Here is a 15,461-nt window from a genome sequence, read left to right as displayed (position 1 = left end):
TATTTATTTTTTGCTCAAATTGTTCCAGCTTTGGCCACTGGAGGCTCTTTCAGATTTGCTCCTTGTGCCCCCTCCTTTTTTTTTGAGCACTTCCTTACTTGTTGTCTCTATGAGATGCTCAAGCTAATTTGTATTTTCCAGCCCTAGAATCAGCCATTTCTCCTGGGAGCCCTGGTTCCTTTCATAGGAGAGTGGTATTGAGAAACCAAGCTCGGCAAGTGGGTGACAAACTCTGTTTTTATTGCTCTTCAAACATTCCCCTATTTCCCATTAGGCATATGCCTCACCTTGGGCTTGCTGTCTTTCTCACCATTTTATCTCCTGTAACTAAAATATTATTTGTTGAACGAATGAAGTTTACTGGAACATATTTTGGCTTTTTTCCTTTTTTCTTTCAACATTGCCACTAAATTTACTTTCATGTAATGCTGTCGTATAGCTAGATCAAGAAAGTGTGCACTGTCTTAGCTTCCTGTTATTATGAACTGACCAAGATCTCATATCACAAAGACATATATTATGCATTCACTGTATACGTACTGCCGTGCGTGCATTTCACCAGCAGTCATCCGTAATCAATGCATATTTGCAATTCACTGTTACGTGTTTGTGTTCCTGGCCAGGGACTTGAAAGGAAAGATGCTGTGTTCTCATTCTCCTCCTGTTCTTTTCTTTCCACTCATTTCCAAATATCAAAATTGGCCCCGTGCCTCAAGGCCGGACTCCAATGTCATTTCCTTCACGTTGCCTTTCTATCTTCCTGTCCCATCTCTGAACCCTGTGAGTGCTGCATTTATATTTACTTATACTGTGGTATTTACATTTTATTAATTGTACTTATTTGTATATGTCATAATGCTCCTATAAGACTGTAAGTTAATTGCACGCAGAATCTATATCAGATTCAACTTCTTGCCTCCAAGTAATAAGCAAGAAATCCATTGTTCAAAAGTAATTGGAAATTTAAAAACTTAATGTAACTTTTAATCTGTGTTAGCCATCATTAGCATGTGATGATAGCTAAATTCCAGGAGGAAGAAAAAGTATATAAACTGGCTGATCAAAAGGAATGGGAAACTATAAAAGTTAAATTCTAGTGATAAAATTACAGGTGATTTCTATGTAGAAAAGAGCTAAAGAATCTGAGACTACAATGACATTCCCTTCTCATTCTTAACCCCTCAGATTTTGTCAAACAAACAATGAAAACAATACTTAATAACATCTGGCACTGAAGAGGGTATGGTGAAAAAGTTAATATATATATATCAGAGAGGAATCTGACCTAGAATTACAAAGAATTACAAAAGATACACATACGAGAAAATTCATTACAGTGTTGTCTGTAACAATGGAAATGTATATTTGGTGAAAAAAATATAGTAAAGTAAAACAAAAATATAAAAACAAAAAAAAATAGTAAAGTAAAACAAATTGGAAACACTTGAATGTACATCACTAGCAAATGATCAGATATGATTTGGTACATCTAAACTATGGGATGTTGTGTAGCTATTAAGAACAAATGAGATCTCTAGCTATTTTCCTGGCGTGATGTCCATGGTGTGCTATAAAGTGAGGAAAGGAAGGGATGGAGTGATAAGTAGAGAGCTCTTGCAAAAACATCAACCCCCTGGAAGTCAGTGCTGACAAGGTGAAAGGCACAGGAAGAGACCAGCAATATGGCTGGGGGCAGAGGTTATAACCCTCCCACAGGGTGGCCAGATAGCCTCTCATTCAAAAAAGGACACACTCACTTTCTATCTTAGTCCATTCAGGCCGCTGTAAGAGGATACTATGGGCTGGGTGGCTTATAAACAGCAGGAATTCATTGCTCACAGTTCAGGAGGCTGGGAAGTCCAAGATCAAGGCACTGGCAGATTCGGTGCCTGGTAAGAACTTTCTAGTTCACAGATGGTGGTCCTCTTGCTGTGTCCTCATATGGTGGAAGAGAAGGGAAAGCTCTCTGGTGTCTCTTTTATAAGGGCACTAATTCCATTCATGAGGGCTCTACCTTCATGGCTTAATCACTTCCCAAAGTCCCCACTTAAAATACCATCACCTTGGGACTTCCCTGGTGGAGCAGTGGTTAAGAATTCACATGCCAGTGCAAGGGACATGAGTTTGATCCCTGGTCCGGGAAGATCGCATAAGCCATGGAGCAACTAAGCCCATGTGCTACAACTACTGAGCTCATGTGCCACAACTACTGAAGCCTGCACTCCTAGAGCCCATGGTCCACAACAAGAGAAGCCACTGCAATGAGAAGCCCACGCACCACAACGAAAATTAGCCTCCCTGACCGCAACTAGAGAAAGCCTGCTTGCAGCAGTGAAGACCCAACACAGACAGTAAATAAATAAATAAATAAAATTATTTAAAAAAATACCATCACCTTGAGGGTTATGATTTCAACATATGAATTTGTGAGGAATATAATATGATCATTCCGTCCATTGCACCTTGGCAGTGGCCATGATCTGTCAGGCTTATTGTTTCCCATATGAAGATAACATTTGTGTCTAGTGTTTCAGAGGTCTGGGTGTTGTTTGAGGATTTCCCTGTAGGTTGCTCATGTCATCACGGCATCTGGAATTTAGATGAGAGGGAAGCAATTCGTGTTGATTAATTTTTTTTGTTTGTGGTGTTTGAAAACTGAGCTTTATCTTTTAGAGGGGTGAGATTAAAAGGGCTGAGTATCAGCCTTCCCCTTTTTACTTAATTAGAAAGGGTTTATAGAGCATTTAAAATGCCATTTTATCCATTCAAATGGATGTCCATTCAAATGGATGACAAACATCTAAAAAGATGCTCACACTCACCAGTGTCAGAGAATTGTAAATTAACGTAACAATGAGATATATCTCTCAGACTGGGGAAAAAATGGAAAAGACTAATTACATCTCCTACTGGTGGGGTAGCAGAGGAAGGGTTACTCTTTTATATTGGTGAAGATAAGAATTCCTTCAGCTGTTTTTGCCACCTTTATTCAAATTAAAACATGCAGATTACTTAAAATTATTAAATACTATAGGCAATAAAATACATGCAATTTATAAAGAATAGTGATAAATAATGATAAAATAAGCATCCATGGACTTCCTAGGTGGCGCAGTGGTAAAGAATCCGCCTGCCAAGGCAGGAGACATGGGTTTGAGCCCTGCTCTGGAAAGATTCCACATGCCACGGAGCAACTAAGCCCGTGCACCATAAAAAAAAAAATAAGCATCCATGAGCCGACTTCCTGCCTAAGAATGGGATCATCACCAATACTGTTGAATCCCCTGCAAGCTCCTCTCCAGATAACCGCAGTCCTCTTTTCTTGCTTTTTTCTATTAGAAATAGTTAAAAAGAAATATATATACACTTTGATCCTGCACTCTCTCTCCTGGTACTCCATCCCACAGAAATAAAAAGATGTACGTACGGACATTTGTGGAAAGAATGTATCACAGCACTGTTGTTAGTTGGAAAAGAGGGGACACAACCGCATACTTGTTAATGACTGAATAAATTACAGGACACCCACACCAAGGAATTTTGTGCAGCCATTGAAAACCGATGAATTAGACTAATACCAGATGCCTTGGAGGGCTTCCCATGGTTTGTTGTAGAATGAGAAAGCAGGAACCAGGGACGGGAGGAAAATGAGAAATGCCCGTGTATTGTAGAGAGTGTGTAAAAACATATAATTGCCTCTGACTATATGAATATGGAGACAAATTTGGGAGAATTTACTCTAGGTGGTCAAAAGGGATTCACCAGAGGAAGGGGAAATGGGGTGATGGGGAGGGAGGGAGGATTGGACAGGCGCGCAAAAAGGGAAGGAAAAAAGCTTACATGGGTCTCAGTTGCTTCATCAGAGAAACAGGGATAAAAATTCCTGTCTTTTTTTTGTCCCAGGGCTCATGTGAGGATTTCACAAATGATGCAGAAGCTTTTTTGAAAATGTTCAAGGCTCTGCCCAAATGTGTGATGGTAGGACCTATTATAACGTGCAACTGATACTTACAAGAGTGATGCGGTATTGAGACAATAATTTTATTGTTCTAGGCCTAACATGGTTTCATTTATCAGACAGGGATAAAGATAACGGACACAACTGATGGCTGGAGTGCTGCCAGGTGAACTAGGCAAATCACACTGCCTGGATGCTCATAGGTCTGTATATTCCCGTCCTCGGCCACATAAGGTTCAAAGTGTGACCCATTTGGCCTGACTGCTGAATCATTCCCCTCTTTGGGTGTTTCACTTAGACCACCTTCAAAACAGTTTTGCCGCGTCCACCAAAGCTGGAGACGTGTACTCTCTCAGGACCACACCACCCTGGGTTCTTTTGATCACAGTGAAATGAAGGTCTCCAGGTCATGTGGTATATACAAGTGGATTCATTTGTTAGGGGTGCTCTAACAAACTACCACAAACTGATGGCCTAGAACAACAGAACTTTTTTCTCTCCCGGTTCTGGAGGCCAGAAGCCCAAGGTCGAGGTGTCAGCAGGGCCACGTTTGCTCTGAAGGTTTTGGGGGGATGCTCCCTCTTAGCTTCTGGTGGTGGCTGGCAGTCCTTGCCTCGTTCCCATCACTCGGATTTCTGGCTCTTGTCTTCACACGGCCTTTCCCCCTGCATCTCTGTGTCCAAATTTCTCTCTTAAAAGGATGCCAGCCCTCCTCCAGTATGACCTCATCTTAACTAACTACATCTGCAGAGATGCTCGTTCTGGATAGGGTCCCATGCTGAGGTTCTGGGTAGACATGAATTTGGGGGGACACTATTCAACCCAGTACAGACACAAAAGGGGGTGTCATACCCTATTCCCTGCTTTCTGCCTTCTGCCTAAAGGTGGGCTTCTCATGGAGCCCCAGAACTGACATTGCCCAATCTGACATGAATTTCAGTGGGTTTTACTAGAGATTTGTAGCTGAGCCCCTTCAAGTAAGCCACCATGGTGTGGAGGGGTGTGGGGGAGGGTGAAATGTTCTGGGCACTTTTACTGTTGCTCTTGGGTAGGAATAATGGACCTCTGGCAACACAAAGTCACCATTTTTCTTGACCTTCTTTGATACTCTGGTGAGCAAGTTTTTCCTTAATTTTTACAGAAACATGAAAAACAAACAGGCATAAATTCTAAAACTAAGATACTTAGAGGACAAAGAACTTTTTGGCACAGCATAGTCACTAAATAAATTCAAATGTTCAGCCAAGGACCTCCAGGCCATGCACGATTCCTGCTACAGAGCAGCCTCTAGTTCCATGGAAGGAGCCTGACTACTACAGGGGTCCTGCCTGGACCTTCCCACCAGACACAAGGAGACTCACCCATGGCCACCTGCTGAGATGCACTCAAGACTCTCCTGCAACAAAAAGTGAGGTTGTACAATGAAGACCTCAAGGAAAGATCTTTAAAACTGTGCCAATCATGTCAGTATCAGGACAAACCTACTTTTTAACTTATTAATTTTTGTATTGTGGTAGAATATGCACAACATAAAATTTACCATTTTAGCCATTTTAAAGCGTAAAATTCAGTCCCATTTAGTACATTCACAGTGTCAGGCAACCATCACCTCAGTCTAGTTCCAGACGATTCTTATCACCCCAAAACAAAATCGTGTCCATTAAGCAATCGCTCTCTATCTCCCTCTCTTTGCAGTCCCTGGCAACTGCTAACCTGCTCTCTGTCTCTATGGATTTGTTTATTCTGGATATTTCATATAAATGGAATATGTGACCTTTGTGTCGGGCTTCTTTCACTGAGCATCATGTTTTCAAGGTCCACTCATATTGGAGCCTGCATCAGGGCTTCATTCCTTTCTATGGCTGAACAATATTCCATTGTATGGATATACTACATTTTATTTATCCTTTCCTCAGCTGGATAAGCCTATTTTTAAGCTTCTTTTATCCAATAGGTAAGCAGTGTTTAACAACTTTTATTTTGGAATAATTTTAGGCTTACAGAAATTTATGGAGTGCAGAGAATCACCATATTATACACTCCCCCACCCCGCCTCCAGTTTCCTTCACTGTGAACATCTGACATCCCCATAGCACATTTGTTAAAACTCAGAAAGAGGTGCTGGTACTTTGCTATTAACTAAACTCCAGACTTCACTTGGATTTTGCCAGTTTTTCCATTAATGCTCTCCTTTTGTCAAGGAGCCAATCCAGGGTACCACACTGCATTTTTATTATTTTTTTTATTTTCTTATAAATTTATTTATTTATTTTTATTTATTGGCTGCATTGGGTCTTCGTTGCTGTGCGTGGGCTTTCTGTAGTTGTGGAGAGTGGGCGCTACTCTTCGTTGTGGTGCTCGGGCTTCTCAGTGCAGTGGCTTCTCTTGTTGCGGAGCACAGGCTCTAGGCACGTGGGCTTCAGTAGTTGTAGCATACAAGCTCATTAGCTGTGGCTCACCGGCTCTAGAGCACAGGCTCAATAGTTGTGGCACACGGGCTTAGTTGCTCCATGGCATATGGGATCTTCCTGGACCAGGGCTCAAAGCTGTGTCCCCTGCATTGGCAGGCGGATTCTTAACCACTGTGCTACCAGGGAAGCCCTGCACTGCATTTAATTGTCATAAATCCCCAGTCATCTATGGTCTATGACGCTTTTTCACCCTTTATTTTCATGACCTGACCGTCTTGAGTCTACGGGCCAGGTATCCTGTAGAAAGTTCCCCAATCTGGGTTTGCTGGATGCTTTTTTCATGATGACACTAGAGGGATTTGCTTTTTGTGCATGTTATCCAGACAAATCTCCACTGGGAATAATTTTGCCTATAAAGATATGACCCCCTTAGGAGTTTAAAGAGGGCATTAACTTGTCTTTTTCTTCATTCTTTGAGTGATTGCAAATGCTATCCAATCTACCCCCCACAGGCTCTGCAGGTAGTTAGGTTCCCATTTTACAGGTGAGACAGCAGGTGCCTTGTGAGTGGCAGAAAGGAGATTCCGACCCAGAAGGCAGTGCTACGATCTGTCCACGACTCCACATGCACATCACTGGTGGGCTGCTAACAAATTGGTTTGTCCAAGGGCATGTTCAACTGTACCCTCAGTTCCTCTTTGGAAGAGTTTCAATATCATCTAATTAGGTAACATGGTAGTTGGGCAACCATTACTTATAATAGACGTGGAGTTGTAAATTATTCTATTTAATTAAGAACTGCTCCCTTCCTATTAAAGAAAAGCTTATCATAGGTTAGTAAATTCATTGGGAACACTTAAGTTTAGCTAATTAAGCTGTTTGAACTCAAGGCAAGGGCATTCATTAATAATCAAGTCCAAGCAGTTAGGGGCAATTAGTGAAACAGCTGGTCTTTATCTCACTGATAAAGGATGGTTAATAGAGATCTTTACAGCTGTTATAAACTTCCCCAAAGCGTTATCTTCTTCAAAAGTTTGCATTAGTTAAAAATACAGAAGGCGGAAGACTTCCCTGATGGTCCAGTGGCTAAGGCTCTGCGCTCCCAGTGCAGGGGGCCTGGGTTGGATCCCTGGTCAGGGAACTAGATCCTATATGCTGCAACTAAGAGTTCACATGCCGCACCTAAAAATCCCACATGCTGCAACTAAAAAAATCCCGCGTGCCGCAAGGAAGATCCAGCATGTGGCAAGGAAGATCCAGCATGTGGCAACGAAGATCCTATGTGCCACAACTAAGACCCAGTGCAGCCAAATAAATAAATACATAAATATTAAAAAAATATATAGAAGAAGGAACTAAATTTAAAAAGACTGAGTTGGTAGCAATCTCAGTCTCCCAGCCCCAAACTGAGGGCCAAAAGGAAGTGGAATTCACCCACTGTGGCCCCATTTCCAGCCACCTCCGTTTTTCTGGGCAGAGCCTGATGTGGAAGTCAGCGTGGTTCTTCTAGTCCCCTTTGGAATCATGGATGCCTGCGGAGCAAAGGGCAAGGGCTGGCCATCTATACATGCAGAGGTCATATTTTCTGAAAGAAATGTGGAGGAATGTGGTTTGACAAAGTACTTTTTTTTCTTTTTAAAAAAAATTTAATTAATTAATTAATTAATGTTTGGCTGCATTGAGTCTTTGCTGTGCAAGGGCTTTCTCTTGTTTCGGAGCACGGGCTCTAGGCACATGGGCTTCAGTAGTTGTGGCTCGCGGGCTCTAGAGCACAGGCTCAGTAGTTGTGGCGCACGGGCTTAGTTGCTGCACGGCATGTGGGATCTTCCCAGACTAGGGATCGAACCTGTGTCCCTTGCGTTGGCACGTGGATTCCTAACCACTGCACCACCAGGGAAGTCCATTTCCACTTTATTTATGTGATTATTGTACTCATTTCTGTCTTTCCCTCAGAAGCTAAGCTCCACAGGAGCAGGGCCCCTGCCTAGTTTTATTCATCCTTGCAAACCTCAAATGCCCAGCGCAGTGCCTTGCTCATAGTGGGTACTCAAGAAATATTTGTTGAATGAGTGGTCACTCGTTGAATAGATCCAGTGAGACCCTGTATTAAGCACTTCCTGAAGGATCCTGGTTCTATTTGGTACTGGGAAGTTTCTTTTCTTTTCCTTTTTTTTAAAAATTTTAAATATTTATTTATTTGGCTGCACTGGGTTTTAGTTGCGACATGTGGGATCTTCATTGCAGGATGCAGGCTCTTCGTTGAGGCATGAGGGATCTAGTTCTCTGGCCAGGGAATGAACTGGGGCCCCCTGCACTGGGAGTTCAGAGTCAACCTCTGGACCACCAGGGAAGTCCCAGTATGGGAAGTTTTAGACTAAGGGTTGGCAACCTTTTTCTGGAAAGGGCCAGAGAGTAAATATTTTCAGTTTGGTGGGCCAGATGGTTGAGTGGGTTGGGGGCTGGGGGCTTCGTTTCCCCATCTGTAAAAAGGGAAATAGTAATAAATCCTAGCTTATATGATTATTATGAAGGTTCCATAAGCTAATACATGGGCAGTGTTTAAAGTGCTGGGACATAGTCTCACTTGGGTTTTAGCTATTATTGTGGGACTTGAATACGGTGGGGAGAAACACAAGAACCGCATTCATCAGTAACAAAACACAGGTTACTATCAGCAAGAAGAAAGCGTGGCAAATAGAAACCCTAGTGGATTTCCACATGCGTGTCAGTGACAGACGGCCTGGATTAAAGATCTGAGAAGTCACAGTGGGAAGAGCCGCCTCGTTCCCAGAGGAAAATGGCAATTTGCAGAAAGAAGCAGCACAGGGCTTAGGGAGGGAGAGCTGGAAAGAGAGACCTAGCGGAGGATGCCCCGAATCACTGTAATATTTTCCCTAGGAAAGTCCCAGGGGTCCTTGCGGAGGCCTTAATCGCCTATTCTAGGCGGCAGAAGCCTAGCTTCTTGCCCTTTGCAAGCTGTGCTCCCTCTGGCCTCTGCCTGTCTCCGTTAGAGCCTAATCATATTTGAAAGTAGTTTTTATCTGTGATTATTCATCCGTATGTGAGGAGCTTACGTGTCTAAGCCGCCCGCTTCCATCAAATCCAAACACGTGGCCCCCTTAATACACACAGGCCTAGAGTTGGCGATAAAAGCAATCTCCACCCCCATCCCCGCAGGGAGAGTCTAGGGAATTAGAGGGGACCATTGGGGGGGGGGGTGGCAGAACGGGGGGGAGGCAGACGGTGGCAGCGCTTGCATTGAGACCTGAAGCAAAACGACTGTGAGAGCACTAATATAAGGAACTGCAACCAGGCCCCTAAATCAACAGGTAGGCTTGTCCTAAGGCATGGCTTCTCAGGCTGTAATGAGATGGTGTCTGTGAAGATTACCTATTAGCTTAGAGAACAATATTTCTTTTTCACTGGCTCTTTCTAATCTGCAGGAGATGATGTGCTAGGCTAACTTTAATGCTTACACACATGTTTCAGGTTAATTCTGTGTTAAATTGTGATGGGGGTTAGAGGGGAATTTCGCCATCCTTCAAAGGGTGGTGGGATGCTGACATGGGGGCAGGGAGCCAGCCCAGGGGGGAGGCCAAGGACAAAGGTGCAGGGTACCAGGCTATAGCAAAGACAAATCTATGTGATTGCCCTGTTTCTCCTGAATTTTTTTTTTTACAGTTGTGTGATATAATTTGTTACCCATTTAAGGTGTACAAGCCAATGGTTTTTAGTATATTCACAGTTGTGCAACTGTACCACAATCAGTTTTAGAACAGTTCCATGTCAAAGAAGAACCCCATACCCATTAGCAGTCACTTCCCATTTCTCACCAACCTCTCAGCCCTGGGCAACCAGTAATCTACTCTCTGTTTCTATAGCTTCACCTATTCTGGACATTACATGTTATTGAAATCATACATGACTGGTTTATTTCACTTAACAGCATGTTTTCAAGATTCATCCATATTGGAGCATGCATCAGTGCTCCATTCCTCTTTTTTTTTTTAAAGATGTATTTTATTATTTATTATTTATTTATGTTTGGCTGTGTTGGGTCTTCGTTGCTGTGCATGGGCTTTCTCTAGTTGCAGCAAGTGGGGGCTACTCTTTGTTGCAGTGCATGGGTTTCTCATTGTGGTGGCTTCTCTTGTGGAGCATGGGCTCTAGGCACATGGGCTTCAGTAGTTGTGGCATGTGGGCTCAGTAGTTGTGGCTTGCAGGCTCTAGAGTGCAGGCTCAGTTGTTGTGGTGCACGGGCTTAGTTACTCTGCGGCATGTGGGATCTTCCTGGACCAGGGCTCAAACCCATGTCCGCTGCATTGGCAGGCAGATTCTTAAGCACTGCGCCACCAGGGAAGCCCTTCACTCCTCTTTATAGCTTGTGGGAAGACATTCTGGAACCTTTTTGAAACATTGAAAATGTTTCAGTATGTGGGCCGAGCGATGGGATTCAGAATGTCCTGCTTGAGCAGTGGAGGAGCTGAGGGTGCGGGGCGTGGAGACTAATATCACCCTGTTTGGTCCTGAGGGATGGCTGGTTAGCCAAAGATGGGTAAGATTCCTCAGAGGAGGAACAACCTAAGACAGGCACAGCCGCAGAGGGGCCAACAGGGGTGGTGCATAGAGCCTTCCTTATATCACCATGTTTGGCCCTGGAGGATGACTGGTTAGCCAGAGACAGGTAAGATTCCTCAAGGGAGGAACAACCTAAGACAGGCACAGTCACAGAGGGGCCAACACGGGTGGGGCACAGACCCTTAATCCTTTTGAGAGAGGTCTCCTGCCCCCAGGGCTGCTTTGCTCTCCACGCCCAGCTCAAATCAGGACCCAGGAGGCAAACAAAGATCATTGCCCCCAGTCATGTGAGGCCTTTGATTGTTTATGGGATTAACCTGGGAGTGTTAGACCCTTAGGCTATGCCGAGAACTCAATAAAAGCAACGTGGGATCAATCAGCGAGGCTCTTGATCCTAGAGGTCTTGAGTCCCCCGGTCCCATCTTTCTCTTCAGTCTGTGTCTGTGTGTTCTTCAAGCTTGCGGCACCCGTCACTCACCTCGAGTCGCCGAGTTGATCCCGGCAATAGCTGAATAATATTTCATTGTATGGACATATCACATTTTATTCATCCATTCAGCTATTGACAGACATTCGGATTGTTTCCAATTTTTGGCTATTATGATCATTTGTTACAAGGTTTTGTGTGAACATATGTTTTCATTCTCTCAGATATATACCTAGGAGTGGAATTGCTGAGTTATGTGGTATCTCTAAGTTTAATCTTTTGAGGAACTACCAGACTGTTTTTCAAAGTGGCTGTACCACATTACATTCCCACCAGCGCTGTGTTTTCTATATCGTCACCAATTTTTGTTATTATCTCTTTTTTTGATTACAGCCATCCCATCCTTGTGGATGTGAAGTGGTATCTAATTGTGGTTTTAACTTCCATTTTCCTAAGGCTAATGGTGTTGAGCATCTTTTCATGTGCTTATGAGACATTATATTATATTCTATGGAGAATTGTCTATTTATATTCTTAACTCCTTTTGTATTGGGTTATTTGTCTTTTTATTGTTGAGTTGTAAGAGTTTTATATTCTGGATGCAAGTCTCGTAAGATATATAGTTTGCAAATTTTTTTTCTAGTCTGTGGTTTGTCTTTTCATTTTCTTGATGGTATCATTTGCAGCACAAAAGTTTTCAATTTTGATGAAGTCCAATGTATCTATTTTTTTCTTTTGTCACCTGTACTTTTGGGGTTATATGTACTAAGACTGCTTATCAAAGATTTAGTCTTCTAAGAGTTTTAATACTTCAGCTCATTCAGGTCAGGTCTCACCCTTTTTGAGTTAATTTTTGCGGATGGTGTGAGATAGAGACCAAAGTTTACTTTTCTGCATGTAGAATTCCCCTTGCTACAGAGCACCATTTATTGAGAGTGATGTTTCAGTCTTTTGTGGCCATCTCAATTAATGGCAACTCCACCATCCATTTGTTTGGACCAAAATCCATGCTTGACTCTTTTCTCTCCCATTCCAAGATCTTGTAGAATCTACCTTCAAAACACACGTAGAATCTAATTGCTTCCTCCCATCTCCACTGCTGCCCCCCTGGTTCTGGTGACCATCAGCTTTGTCTGGATTATTGCAGAGGCCTCCTAACTGGTCTGCCTGCTTTTGTCCTTGATGCCCCTACAGTCTGTTCCACACACACATCAGCTAGAGAGATGTGCTTACAATTTTAAAGCAGATCATGTCCTTGCTGTGCTCAAACCCTTCAGTGACTTCCCCTCTCACTCAGAGTGAATCCAAAATCCTTTCTCTGACATACAGACCCTGTGGAACATACCCTCTGTCCTTGCCAATTTCTCTTGTTGATTTCATCTCCTACTACTCTCCCCTCATGCATCTGCTTCAGCACTGGACTTCTCCTTGCTGTTCCTTAAACACATCAATCATGCTCCTACCTCAGGGCCTTTGCACTTGTTACTTCTGATGCTTTGGGAATCTCATTTTCCTCAGGTATACTCACAGCTGCTTTCCTCACTTCCTTCTGGTTTTTACTCCAAATCATCTTATCCAGGGCATCTTTTCATATCATACCTAAAATTTCACCTCGCCAATTCTTCCTCTACTTCTTTCCTGCTCTTTTTCTTTTCCTGCAAAACACTTTTCATTATCCAACATAATATGTATTTTCCTTATTTGTCTTGTTTTTGGCCTTCCCAACTCAGATACCTTCCATGAAGGCAGAAGTTGTGTTTACTACACTGTTGAATCTCCAGAATCGAAAACAGTGCCTGACACATAGTAAATGCTCAATAAACGGATGTCACACAAAATAAACAGACTGGTTCTTGTTTTCCTACTGCTTCCCATTGTATTGTTTAATTATAGTCTTAATGACCATTCTATCAATATATTACTTAGAAGGAGCACTTTTTGTAAACTGTGCTCAGGGATGCAATTGTTACTCTCTCACAGCTGGACCACAGGTCCAGATGTGCAGGTCCCCCCTGTATTTATAGGGTCTGAATTGAGTACAAATGGAGGCTCACATACTGTATGTTTACATATTTAAATGTAAATCAATATCTGTTTTATCCTCCTACCTTGGTAAATAAACCTTCATAATGACACAATTAAAAAATTCAAATAAAGCTAAGGTTTTTGTATGACCAGAAGTTGGCACAATATTTAAGACTATTCAGTTAAATTATTGGCTGCTTTCTGGATGTTCTGTTACTGGTCTGGCTGGCAATGTTTGTATGAGTAAGAATAGACACCTACAATTCATAAATTGTGTTTTCCTTAAAATTTCTTTTTCTTGCCTTAATTTTAGCAAAATCACTAATAGTGGTTTTTTTTAATTTTTATTTATTTTTATTTATTTTTATTATTTTTTTATTTTTATTACTATTTTTTGGGGGGTACACCAGGTTCAATCATCTGTTTTTATACACATATCCCCGTATTCCCTCCCTTCCTTGACTCCCCCCCCTCGAGTCCCCCCCACCCTCCCCGCCCCAGTCCTCTAAGGCATCTTCCATCCTCGAGTTGGACTCCCTACTAATAGTGTTTTTATAATCAAGATTTTCACTAATTTGTGTCTATTGACAGTAACGATTTTGTGATTATAAATAAAATATAGTTGGATTAAAAATATTCAACATTTGGATATAGTTTCACCAAGAAATATATTAAAGGTAAAAATTGAAAAGTTAAAATTATTATTGATATGTTTTCAAAAGTTATTTCTTCCTGAGGTAGTCAAAATTATTTATTGAAATTAAAAGGCAAAATACGAATTATAAGTAAATGTGAACAATTTAAATGTTCAAATATTGAAAGTCAATATTTGAATAATATTAGAATAGTCAAATATTGAAATATTTGAAATTTAATATTTTAATTAGATCTTATTGCATGTTTTTATTTCAAAGCTATTCATAATTCTAATTTTCTATGTCCATTCAGTTGTCAATGCCAAGAATCAGTATTATGGGTCCTATGTTTTGCCAAGCTTCTACATATACAAAATTAAGGGTAATATGAATAGTTTAGTATCCCAGCCTTTTTCTCAGCCATCATATGCAGTGATTGCAAATGCCAAACTGATTCCTGCAAAGGTCCAGAGCCACAAATTGGATCGCAAAGAAAAGCAAGAAATAAGAGTCAGCACCATAAGGAAATGGTACTGTGTTGTGCAGGAATCTATCACAGCAACTGTATCCAAGAGGGAGTATCTGATATGTTAGTTCATTTGTCCTCTCTCTCACCTAAGCGCTCCTGCCACTCAGACCAGCCTGGCACCCCCCCCCCCCCCCCCAGCAGTGCCCATCTCTGCTTTGGCGTTGGCACCACACCTAAACCTTCAAGCCGTCTGACACAGTTGCCTTCTGTTTTGAGGACAGAGGTCAAGATCTCGGAAAGGTGTTTCTCTGAGGCTTGAAAGGTATTGCTCATCAGAGTGGATGTTTTGAGTAATGGGTCATGCTTTGATGGTGCTAGGGGCAGATCCCAAGTGATAGAGGTGTCCCCTGTTGTTCAGGTCTGAGGGTGGTCAGGAAGAGGGGTTTGAAGAAGAGCTTCAGGGCTTTAACACCTTGACAGCATCTTGAAATGCATAAACCATCTTCTTTCGGTGCTTGTGGGAACTTCTCTTCATATTTCTTATCTGGGCAGTATTTTCTCACTTCTTATTTGACTGTTCTGTGAATAATACTAAGAGCTGAGACTCTAATGGGTCAAAGAGCAGTAGGCTTTTCTATTATATTTAAGGATGGTTGGTTTTGGTTTTGTGGACCAGAAGCATTGCTACAAACACCTATTCTCAAATACTCTTATCCACAGATAAAGAACTAGGCAAATGCTATGGTGTTGGACAAAAAAGGCAACAAGGAACCACTCAATCTTACTTGATCAATTTAATTTGAGGTATTAGTAGAGACTATTTTGCACTAGAGACATATCAAGTAATAACTTAACATTAAGCAAACAGATAATCAATTATTAAAATCCAGCTGCTATTAATGTAATCCTTTACATTTCAGTAATACCAGCATTTGGAGGTGGGATGTGAAGCTGGTTA

At 42.0% G+C, this 15,461-nt stretch overlaps 1 long non-coding RNA gene across 4 annotated transcripts in view; it reads left to right on the top strand.

The window, feature by feature from the left end:
• LOC130860370 (uncharacterized) overlaps positions 1–15,461 on the top strand; it is a 213,390-nt gene that overhangs the window by 54,150 nt on the left and 143,779 nt on the right. The window contains exon 6 of one of the 4 annotated variants that reach the window (XR_009055431.1): positions 4,078–4,161. The exons of the other annotated variants lie outside the window; for them this stretch is intronic. This is a non-coding gene — a long non-coding RNA (uncharacterized LOC130860370). The remainder of the gene's footprint in view (positions 1–4,077; positions 4,162–15,461) is intronic. 4 annotated transcript variants of the gene reach the window in all.

The sequence above is a fragment of the Hippopotamus amphibius genome, chromosome 9 (genome assembly GCF_030028045.1).
Source record: "Hippopotamus amphibius kiboko isolate mHipAmp2 chromosome 9, mHipAmp2.hap2, whole genome shotgun sequence".
NCBI classification, from domain to species: Eukaryota; Metazoa; Chordata; class Mammalia; order Artiodactyla; family Hippopotamidae; genus Hippopotamus; species Hippopotamus amphibius.
Note: the sequence above shows the minus strand (reverse complement) of the source record. Positions and strands in the feature narration are given on the sequence as shown.